Below are 10,834 nucleotides of genomic sequence, written 5' to 3' on the forward strand. Positions count from 1 at the left end.
GTCCCTTCTCCCTCCTTTGCGCTCAGAGCCCTGCCGGGGCAGGACTAGAGAGGAGCTGCCTGTGAGGAGACTCCAAGCATGGGAAGACCCTCCTGCAAGCCCCTGTGTGGCTGGGTGAGCACAGCAGGGGAGGGGGATGCAGGGCCAGGGGAAGAGGCTGGAGACTGCCCTGGTTTGCCCCTGTGAATGAGAAGGCACCGGGGAAGGACTGCATTTGTTGGGTGCTGTGAGGCTGTGCTGAGCAGGAGGAACTGTTACAACCTGCAACCCAGACACTGCTCCCTGGTGAGCCAGGGAAGGGGTCTAGGCAGGAGTCAGCTCTCTTGCAGGGACTGCACGGGAGGAGCCGCTCCCTGCTGCACGGAAACCCCTGGAGCTCGTGCAAGGGACACCAGCACCAGGGAGCACCTGCAGATCCTGTGCAGGGGCACAGATGCAGCCCTGCTTTCTGAGACACCCCTCCAGGGGCAATGCACACAGGGTCCTCAGTACACACTGCATGAGTTATAGACTATGTAAATAAGTTCTTGATGGTTTATTAGCTGGAGTATCAATGTATTTATGTATTAGTTCCTTATTTATCATGGATAATTTGCATACCTTCCTCTAGTGTCAAGTGTATCCAAGAATCATTAACCCTTGAGCCACCATCACCAGGTTGTGGGGTGTAACATTTGTTCTATTGCATTGGTTATATGTTAACTTGTAAATTAAATCCTGTAAACAGTTTTATAACGGTCTGCAAAGTTGTTTGATTGTAAGGGGAGACTCTCTACTCGGAGACCCTGCAGCAGCTACCCAGGGATTCAGGTGAGGTAGTCTCTTGCTATTCAGGCGAGGTAGTGTCACGCCCAGGGATACACTTTGATATGAGGGTAGAGTCTCCTTTCAGCTACATAGTTCACTACCACGTCTGTGTGTAACATAAACACAGAAATTGTCCCAAATTCTATTAATTCCTGTCATCCTATAGTCCTGATGTCACATAAATAAGAGTTTACTAGCAGGGTTAATATGGGAAAAGTAAGGAAAAAAGTCAGTTTCACTATCAGGACCTACTTACTAGCCCTATACTGGCAAAGTTGGCCTTTCCTATTTCATTCCACAATAAATTCTTTATTGGCCAGGCTGCATGTGCTCTCATTTTACCACACCTCATTTGGGAGGATGAATTCAGGTACACCATTTGCTCTACTTGCTCCAGAGATTTCCATCCCAAGAGGAGGGAGAGGAAATCTTTACTTCCCTCCATCTCAGTTTTGATGTCCCTTTCATACTAAAATAACCAGCTTATATGTTTCCCCATATCTCTTTTGGCACATGGTCTTTGACTTGGGAGAGTTCTGCTTTTGTGTTTTTCTTTTAAGTGGACCTATTCTGTGGCATTATTTACTTGCATATTTGAAGGAATCTTTCATTCATTTTCAAGTATCTCTGGCTTTCTGAAGCTCAGATTATTTTTGTATAGAACTGGGGTCTAATACTATACCCTGTTAATTTCCTTTGAAAATACTCCAAGCTCCCTTCTTTTCCTGTATTTCTAGGGGACGGGTTTTCATTCTGCATTCTTGCAGGGGAACACTGTGGCACAAGGATCTTGGGATATGGTAAACAGGAAAAGGGGCGTGCTTCACGCTGATGGGACAGGGTCCTGTTGCTTTGATGCACTGTTGCTCTCAGTTGTAAGAACAGCTTTTTCTTCCAGAAGTGACCACTTGACCTGCCAAAAAGTATCTTGGTGCTATGACAGACCACCTGGAATGTCAGGGGTATCCTGAGGATCTTTTTGAGGAAGGATGGTCATTCAGCTCCATGCCTAACTGGTAGGTACCTTCATTTCTATCATAGTCATAGGGTGGGCCACAGAAGATGTATGGGGTTTCCTAACACAAGATCACTTCTTTCTTTTTTACCCCAATTCCTCCCTCCAGGCTTCCACAGTGGCTCAGATACTTGTTCATGCTGCTTGGAATCATTCAATAACATTGAGCTGGTGTTTTCAAACCATTTAAAATATCTCCCCAGCAAGGTTTAAGGAATAGTCCTGACTGGTCTGCTCACAGGGATGAATTTTTGTCATTATCATCCTGGCAGCAGTGGAGCCCACTGACCAATACTTTGGCCAGGGACTCAGGAGGCCAAGGTCTGTTTCCTTATTTTGCCATTGACCCACTGGGTTTGGAAATAACTTCACCTCTGTGCCTCCTGTGGCAGAAAGCCACCTTTGTTTCTCCCCCAACAACTCTGCTCTGTGACCATTTGATTAGGATGGGCCCAGCAGAGGATATACACCTTTACCCTATCTCTTTAGGTAACCTGTGCTGGATACATTACTGAGGGAGGGGGGAAACCTGCTCCCTCTGCCTACGTGACTAGTATCACATACCTGGGTGAGGGGCTTCCTCCCTGGTGGGCTAGAGTCTGCCCGGCAACTAGTGATGTATTTCAAATTGGTTGGCTGACAGCCAACAGGTGCTGGCCTCCATTGGACCAGGTAAATGAGGTCACAAGGACTATATAAGTTAAGGACTGCCCAGGAGGAGGGGGCAGCAGCCATGAGGGAGACTCAGAGAGAGAGAAGAGCTGGACCATCTGAAACTTGCTCTCTCTCTCTCAAAACTCATGATCAAGGAACTGCCTGCCTCCAGAGGGAATCTCCAACTGCCTCTGGATGACACTTGTGAGTAAGCTACCTGAGATCCAACTAGATCTATAGCTTGCAGTAACTCAGATGCGAGATCAAAAGGCTACCCAGCCAGGGGAGTTTGCTCTATGGGATTTCTCTGATATTGCTCTACCCTGTACCCTATTCTAACCCTACCCTTGTAACCAATAAAGTTCTCCTTTGGACCTAGTGTGGGAGACTTATTGCGGGTGGGTCTAGATTATGCCTTGGGGTCCCCTTGGTTCGGCTGACTAAGAGAGACCACTACTTGTGCTTCTGACTGAGGGAAGCATCCCAACTTCTTCAAGTGAATCAAGTCCCCTTGCGGGCTACTAGGCCTGTGTTTCCCAGGGTGTGCAGAGCCAGAATTAAGTCCAGAGCCTTGGGTGATGGAAGTGGAAAACCCAGGCTAGCGGGTATACTCCAGGAAGGGGGTCGGCCAGACGTGAGGCGCCCCCAGGGAGGCACTCGGAGCTTGGAGGGGGGTTGGGCACAGTGAGGTGGGTGGCTCAAAACAGGAGCACCCCCTGCTGGCCTGCCACACCTCCCACCCAGAGCCTGCTAAGACAAGCTCTGTAGGGCAATGACTGCATACAGCACCCAAAATGATGAATTAGCTTTTGAGCCCTCCAGGTACTGCTGTAATATAAATAATAGTAATAGTCAGCCCTGAACATTGATGAAAACCCATTTCCAGATGGTGACTGCAAGGAAGTATAAATATGGTCAAAGCAAACAGCTGTTGGGAGTTCAGATGGATATCTGCAGTAGCCTTCCTGGCAATAGTGAACCTGCTTGAGCTTTTTCATCAGCTGCTGTTGCAATCTTCTCCCTACATGTAAACAGCCCAACATTTCAAAACCCTTGGTGTTTGAATAGGAAATCATCCAAATCCATGTATATTGTAACTTTATCTACCCACAAAATCAACAGTGTTTCTACATATGATCAGGAGCAAAAAGGAGCCACTGACTCAGTTAAGATTGCGCAGCAGGCAAACAGTAATGATGCCTCCTAGTATTAGAAGGAAACATATGCCATGAAGGTAGTACATGAGATCCTCTCCATGGTGACTGAGGATGTGCAGGGTTGGAATGAGAATCATGACAAACATAGATAAATGAAGCAATCCTGAGAAAAGTTTGGTAGGGTTATTTTCTTGTTAACAGACATCAACCTTATTCACTGGTTCCTCCTCTTGTGATTTAAAAAACAAATCTGTTTGTGTTTTCTTTGTAGTGCTCTTTCCTCTGATATGCTGCCAATGTGAAAGTTTTTACCTAGGGAGGTCTTCCCAAAGAAACCCCAGAAGAGACTTAGCTACATTGCTTACCCTAATGTGTCACGATTGAGGTTTATTGTAAGGTTAGATTATGGTTATGAGGATCCTGCCTCAGGAAAAGTGGACTAGATGACCTCTCGAGGCCTCTTCCAGGGCTGCTTCTGTATACTTCTATGATTCTCTATATTCCAGTGGAACGGCAATGTAAACAGTCCTATGTTCTACACGGAAAGTGCACCAGGTTTGATCCTCTTCTGAAATAAACCAGTGCATTAACAATGATTCTATGATAGACTGGCAAATCTGATGAAGGCTGGTGACAGGGGGGGACCCAGGAAACTTGTGTGGTGTGCCAGCACAGTACAGCAGGGGAGGTGCTCCTACACACTAGCGAGCAGAGATCTGTTTGGGCAACAGATCTCCTTGCTATGTCTCTGGCCTGCTAGGAATTCCTAAATCTAACGCCATGCTCTGAACCTCTGGCTCGAACCCTCCTGCCTATTCCTGATTGCTTCTGTTTCTGTCTTGGACCTCCCTGCCTGGATCAATTGCTTGCCCACAACCTTGTCTCATGCTTCAGTTTGAGATTCCAGACTTGGACTGATACCTGACTTGATTGTGACTTACTCTGGTAACCCCTGACCCATGAACAACCTGTGCCCCTGGCGGCTGGGAGGTCATGGCGGTGGCGGCAGGGGCGTGGCAGCTTGGTGGAAAGTGGTGAGCTCCTGCAGACGCCGCTGGTGCTGTTGGCGGTGGGGGTGAGGGAGTGTCAAGCGCTGACCAGGAGTTGACAGCCACCCACAGATGCCACTGGCATTGTTGGCAGTGGCCAGCGGCAATCGTTGACCGCCTGCAGACGCCGCTGCCAGCGTTGGTGGTGAGGGGTCAGGGGGAGCGGCGAGCAGTGAGTGTTGGCAGCGCCTTTTCATAGGGGTGCACCGCCAAGCTCAGGGGGTGCAAGTGTACCTGCATGCACCCCCTATGCATCGCCAGTGCCCTGACCTAGCATGCTTCACTTAGACTAACCATGTATAACCCAGTCACTCCTTTACATTTTCTTCTTCCTGATTTTGAGATAAATGCCCATAGAAAAGAAAAGAAAATCAGTTTGTATCCTGGAGGAGTTTGCTTATAAATGAACTGTGATTGTCTTTTATTAAGAGAAGAATTTCCCTTTAATAAATAAATCTTCAAGCCATACACATTCAGAAATTTCATGTTAAGTTGTAAAGTACCAGATTATTTTTATTTCTTAAGTCCCCACATTGCTAAGAGCTCATGGGACACTTTTACACATACTTCAGATTTGCAGGGGGGGAGCTTTAATTAGAGTGGCTCCAAGAGCCACTTCAATTAAACCACTGCTGTGTCCCCTCTATCAGCATCCCTGCACTTAAAAATGGTAGCTGGGGTGCTTGAACTAAAGCTCCAATGAGCTTTACTTCAAGCACCCCTGCTGCCATTTTTAAACATGGGGACATTGATATACAAGACGCAAGAAGCTGCTGCGCTCAATTAACTGAGTCTGCTCTGACATGCTGAAATTCCAGTGCATTGGAGCAATCTCTGCGCTCTTGTATAGGTGCCCATAAAGATTAACATTTAACATCCAGTTTTCAAATCACTATAAAAGAACCAATTAAAAACCAAGTTCTGATGAGATTGTCATGGCATCAAGGTTACTCTTCACTGCTTTTTAGTAAATACTTTGGGTAGAAGTATTTGCATTGGGTGTCTCCTCACTTTTCTTTTAAAGAGCTTCTCTCAATGTGAGATTCATTTCTCAGCACAAGGGCTAGTAACAACAAGCATGAGGCTGTAAGGATAAACAAAGGTTAGAAATAACACCGGGCTCTCTGGATTTGAAAAATCAGACCTGAACTTGTTTAATCTGTTCTGGACCAGCCTCCCTGCTGACATTAGTCAACACAATTTTATTGACTTCAGTGCAATTAACACGCACTGCAATGTTGCCCTTTGGCTACATGGAGCCTGTTTTGACTGTGCCCATGCAAAACAGCTTGGAGGTACGTCAGCATGTTCTCAAGCACTGAATGTGCCCTAGCTGCCCAGCCCTTGCTTGCCCAAGTGGAAATGGGCTCAAACCAAGGACCTGGATCCTACCTCCTGTCTTTACAGTCCACACCCATCTCTAATTCAAGGAGGTTCATGTAAAATTGACCCTTAAAAAAAACAATCCAAAACACCAGTCACTTAAAAATACAATAACTGAGGAAAGAAAATGACATGCACAAAGAAGGATGTTGTCATGGCATAGGATCCCCAGGGATGGCCATGATGACCTCCTGCTCCCCAAAAAGCCTCATTCCGGTCCACCAGATTCAAATAGCAATGGGAATACAGGTCCCTGGGCTATAATGTAAGAACAAGAATAACATTGGAGGTCACACTCTGCCCCTTTAAGGAGACAAGCTTCTCCCTTAACAATGTATGCCTCCTAGCCTCAGATATTTTAGGAGCTCCTAGAGCCCATTAGTCTTATCAGCAGCAAAATAGGCAACCAAGCATCTTTGCATAGTGTTTCTGCAAGAACTCCTTCCCCCTGACTGCTGACAGAGAACTAACCCCCTGCCAGCCCCAGCCCTGGGGCTTATATGTGCCCAGGGTCCTGTTTCCTTTTGGAAAAGGACCATTGACAAAGAAGGAGTGGGAAAAGTCAACTCCAATGGCATCCTTCTCTTGACCAAATGCACGGAACATGGACTCACTATCACCAACAGCCTCTTCTGCCAGAAAAACAGGTACAAGACATCATGGCATCATCCATGATCTAAGCACTGGTATTTGATTGACTGTATCATTATTTGTGCCTGGGATTGCACAGATGTGCACATCACTAGAGCTATGCTAGGACCAGACGACTGCTGGACTGATCGGACTCATCCATTTGGTTATGCCCCTCACAATGGTTCCCAAATGATGGCTGCAGCAGAAGCAATGCAGACAGAAGGTCATTGAAGAACTCAAGGACCCAATCAAGCAAGACCTCTTCCACCAACACCTCGATGAAAAACTGGGGAATTCTGATTGACAATAATGGGAGAATGTCAGTAGTGCTTGGGGTGTCTTCAAGTCCACTATTATCAGTAACTGTGAAAAGACACTTGTATTCACTACCAGGAAACATCAAGACTGGTTTGATGAGAATGACTGGGAGATCTAAGAGTTGATCAACCATAAGCTCAAGATCTTTTGTGCTTGGCAGAACAACATTAACTCCAAGCAAAAGAAACTGAATCACCAAAACACCAAAGCAGAGTTCCAAAGAAGGACCCACAATATGAAGAACAGATGGTGGGAAAATAAGGTAAAGGAAATTCAACATCTCACTGACATCCACAATATAAATGGGTTTTTTTTAGTGCCACCAAAGTCATCTACATTTCGAGCACTCAGGGACCAACCGCTTTGACCTAAGGATGGAAGAAATCTGATCAAGGAAATTAATGCCTGCTGGAAGGAGCACTTTGAAGACCTTCTCAACCTAGACTGTGTTGTTGATGAGAGTGCTCTCAATTCCATCACACAACACCCAGTCAGAGATGATCTTGGAATCCGTCCAACCCTTGGCAAGGTGAGGAAAGCCATCAAGCAGATGAAAAATGACAAGGTATCTGGAATTGATGGAATCCCTGAAGAAATCTTCAGGCAGGGGGGAGAGGAGCTTACATCACAGTTCCCTCCTCCACATGCCCTCCTCTTAACGATCTGGGATGATGAGAAAATCCCAGATGGCTTTATAGATGGCATGACCATGACACTCTTTTAGAAAGGAGACAGGTCTGCCTGCAAATTACAGAGGAATGCTTTCTGTCCGCCAAAGGAAAGATCATTGCAAGAACCTTCCTGAACCATCTTTTGCCACTTGCCGAAGAGCTCCTCCTGAAATCTCAGTGTGGGTTTAGGGCACCAAGATGCACAACCAACATGATCTTCACTGCTTGCCAGCTGCAGGAAAAATGCTGGGAACAACATAAACCACTCTACGTGGCCTTTTATGACTTTATGAAAGCCTTCAACTCTGTCAGCTGAGAAGCAGTATGGAGGATTCTTCTGGGGTACAGATGCTCATTGAAATTCATCATCTTTCTTCACCTGCTCCGTGATGGTATGTGAGCAGCAGTTTTCAGTAATGGATCTAACACAGATCCCTTTGAGGTTAAGACAGGAGTTGAGCAAGGCTGTGTCATCACTCCAACACTCTTCTCAATATTCCTTATTGCAGTGCTACATCTGACCAACAACAAGCATCCAGTTGGAGTGGAACTAAACTACTGTATGTATGGTAAGCTGTTTAATCTCAGCTGTCTCTGAGCCAAAACCAAGACTACCCTGACCTCAGTCATTGAGCTCCAATATGCTGCTGATGCTGTAGTGTGTACTGACTCAGAAGTAGACCTTCAGGCAATTGTTGAGGTCTTTACCGAGAGATAAAAGAAAATGGGACTCATGCTTACCGTAAAGAAAACTAAGGTCCTCCATCAACAAGCTTTTAATGAGCAGTCCCCAGCTTTAGTAATTCAGATTTATGATGAGACTCTGGAGAATGTTGTGTATTTCCTGTACCTCAGAAGTCGTCTTTCACACAAGGCTGAAATCAATGAAGAAACCCAACATTGCTTCAAATGTGGAAGTACTGCCTTTGGATACCTGAGGAAATGGATGTTCAAAGACCATGACTTCAGATTTGAGCTTGATGAATCAAGCTTATGATTTATCAAGCAGTCATGATCCCTACCTTACTTTACAGAGCTGAAATGTGGAAAACATACAGGAGACACCTCAAGTTTCTGGAGAAGTACCATCAATGCTGCCTACAGAAGATTCTTTGAATCCAGTTGGAATACAAATGTGCCAGCATTAGTGTCCTCTCACAAGTAAACACCATGAGCATTGATCATTTGACATCAACATTGCTGGGCCAGCCATGTCATGTGGATGTCTGACTCCAGAGTCCCAAAGCAAGTTTTATTCTCCCAGCTCAGGCAAGGTGTATCTTCAAGAACTCTGAAGGAACATGACAGAGCTCCTCAAAGAAATGGGACATATGGTTAGAGCTTAACAGCCATGAATGATGTGTGCCCCCCATGGCTGGTGGGGCACAGCGGCAGGAGCACAGTGGCAGTAAGTGGAAGCTCCCGCAGACACTGCTAGCGCTGTAGGCAGTAGGGATGGTGGTGAGCGCCGACCAGGGGTTGGTGACCACCTACAGATGCCACCGGCAGTGGCGGCCAGCAGGGATTGCTGACCTCCCACAGAGGCTGCTGGCAGTGGGGGGGTGGTGAGCAGTGACTGTCTGCAGGCACCGCTGACAATGTTGGCAGCACCTTTTAGTAGGGGGTGCACTGTCACACTCAGGGGGTGCATGTGCACCCATGTGCACCCCCTACACATCGCCCCTGTTACCAACTGTTCATGGAAAAGGCATGCTGGAAATAGATATAAATCATTCAGGCCAAGTGTTCTAATCTCTTTGCATTATCAGTGCAGAATCAAGGATAATGGAGAATTGAGCTCACTGAGCCAGTTTCTCTTTCTCTGATACTCATGTGGCTCCTGTTGCCATAGGAGTGGGGAGTACTAACATCTCCATTCTAATTGTTTAAGGTCACACAATATTTTCATTCATTTTAATGACTTCTCCCACTGTCAGAGTGGTATGAAGGGGCATTTCCTTAGAACTGTGCAGCCTCTTCCTATGGCATCCCTGTTTTTTAGAAGCCTTAGTCCTCTCTCCTCAACAATACTTAAGCACTATGGCTGGAATTCTATTGTCCTGGGTGTACCTAAATGACAGTTTTTTAGCTGTATAACTCATAACTGGCATTTTTTTCTACTTACAGATCGTTTGTGATTCTCCCTGCAATCTCCTGCTTTCAGATGCAAGGCTGCTGAAATGCAACCTCAGTAAAGTCCCAGCAATCTGCAGGGATTCCCTGCCCACACTAAGCCTCCTGATCCACCTCCCAAGAGTGGGATGTGGCTCTCAGGAATCTTACATCTGATTCCTGCAGCCTCTGTGCTGCTCTCTGAGGGAACTGCATTTCTCAAGCCAGTAGCATGATGAAGAAGTGACTGGGGCTCCAGCCTCAAGCACCAACCTTTGGGAGGATGCGTGCAAAAATAGCAGCAGCCAACCCAAACACCACTAAGTTGCCAGCAGCACAGCCACTGACACTGCCTTCAAGCACCCAGTTGCACTTCTCTGTCATTCCCCTGAAAATGCATGGGAGCTTCATAAGGGCTCAGTCTGTTATAACTGAATGGCTTGATGTTTGTATAATTTAGGTCTCATCCTTAGCACTGCATTCACTATATATGTACACAGTTATACAATATGCATACATGTGTATATAATTTTTTGGTTGTTCTGTAATGGGAGCCCAATAAGGTCCAATATAAGCTGTTTGTATTGCTTCATGAATATAATTTTATTACTGGCCAGTAGGCCTGTAAGAAGCAGCTAGTATTTGCTTCGGATTCTGATTCTGATTTGGCTGATTTGGGGGACAGTGATTTGATTCGGTGATTTGAATCACTGTCCTGATTTGATTTGGCTGAATCTGATTCGGAGATTCGGCTGCTACTGAATCTCCGGATCAGCCAGGCCCATCCCCTGCCCTGCCCTGCCAGCCCCAGCTTCCAGCTCTTTGGAAAAAAAAAAAGCTCTGGTGCTCACCAGGTGCTGCCCGCTGGGGGGCAATCCCTGCTGCACCGCACTACCCTACGCTGTGTGGGGGGATCTGCCAAGAGCCTCCTGACCCCTCCCCGCTCCCCCAGCCCCCCCACAGGTACCCCCCCACAGCTCTGGCCCTTTAAGAAAAAACCCAACTCCCCACGACTCACACTTACTGCCACTTGCG

General features: G+C 46.6%; 1 long non-coding RNA gene across 1 annotated transcript in view; it reads left to right on the forward strand.

Annotated features, from left to right (window-relative positions):
• The window catches only part of LOC102387840, a 13,849-nt gene extending 3,377 nt beyond the window's left edge, over nucleotides 1-10,472 (forward strand). Inside the window, exons 2-3 of the long non-coding RNA XR_323572.2 lie at nucleotides 1,706-1,823; nucleotides 9,815-10,472. This is a non-coding gene — a long non-coding RNA (uncharacterized LOC102387840). The remainder of the gene's footprint in view (nucleotides 1-1,705; nucleotides 1,824-9,814) is intronic.
• The last annotated feature ends 362 nt before the right edge of the window (nucleotides 10,473-10,834 follow it).

The sequence above is a fragment of the Alligator sinensis genome, unplaced genomic scaffold (genome assembly GCF_000455745.1).
Source record: "Alligator sinensis unplaced genomic scaffold, ASM45574v1 scaffold434_1, whole genome shotgun sequence".
Lineage (NCBI taxonomy): Eukaryota > Metazoa > Chordata > Crocodylia > Alligatoridae > Alligator > Alligator sinensis.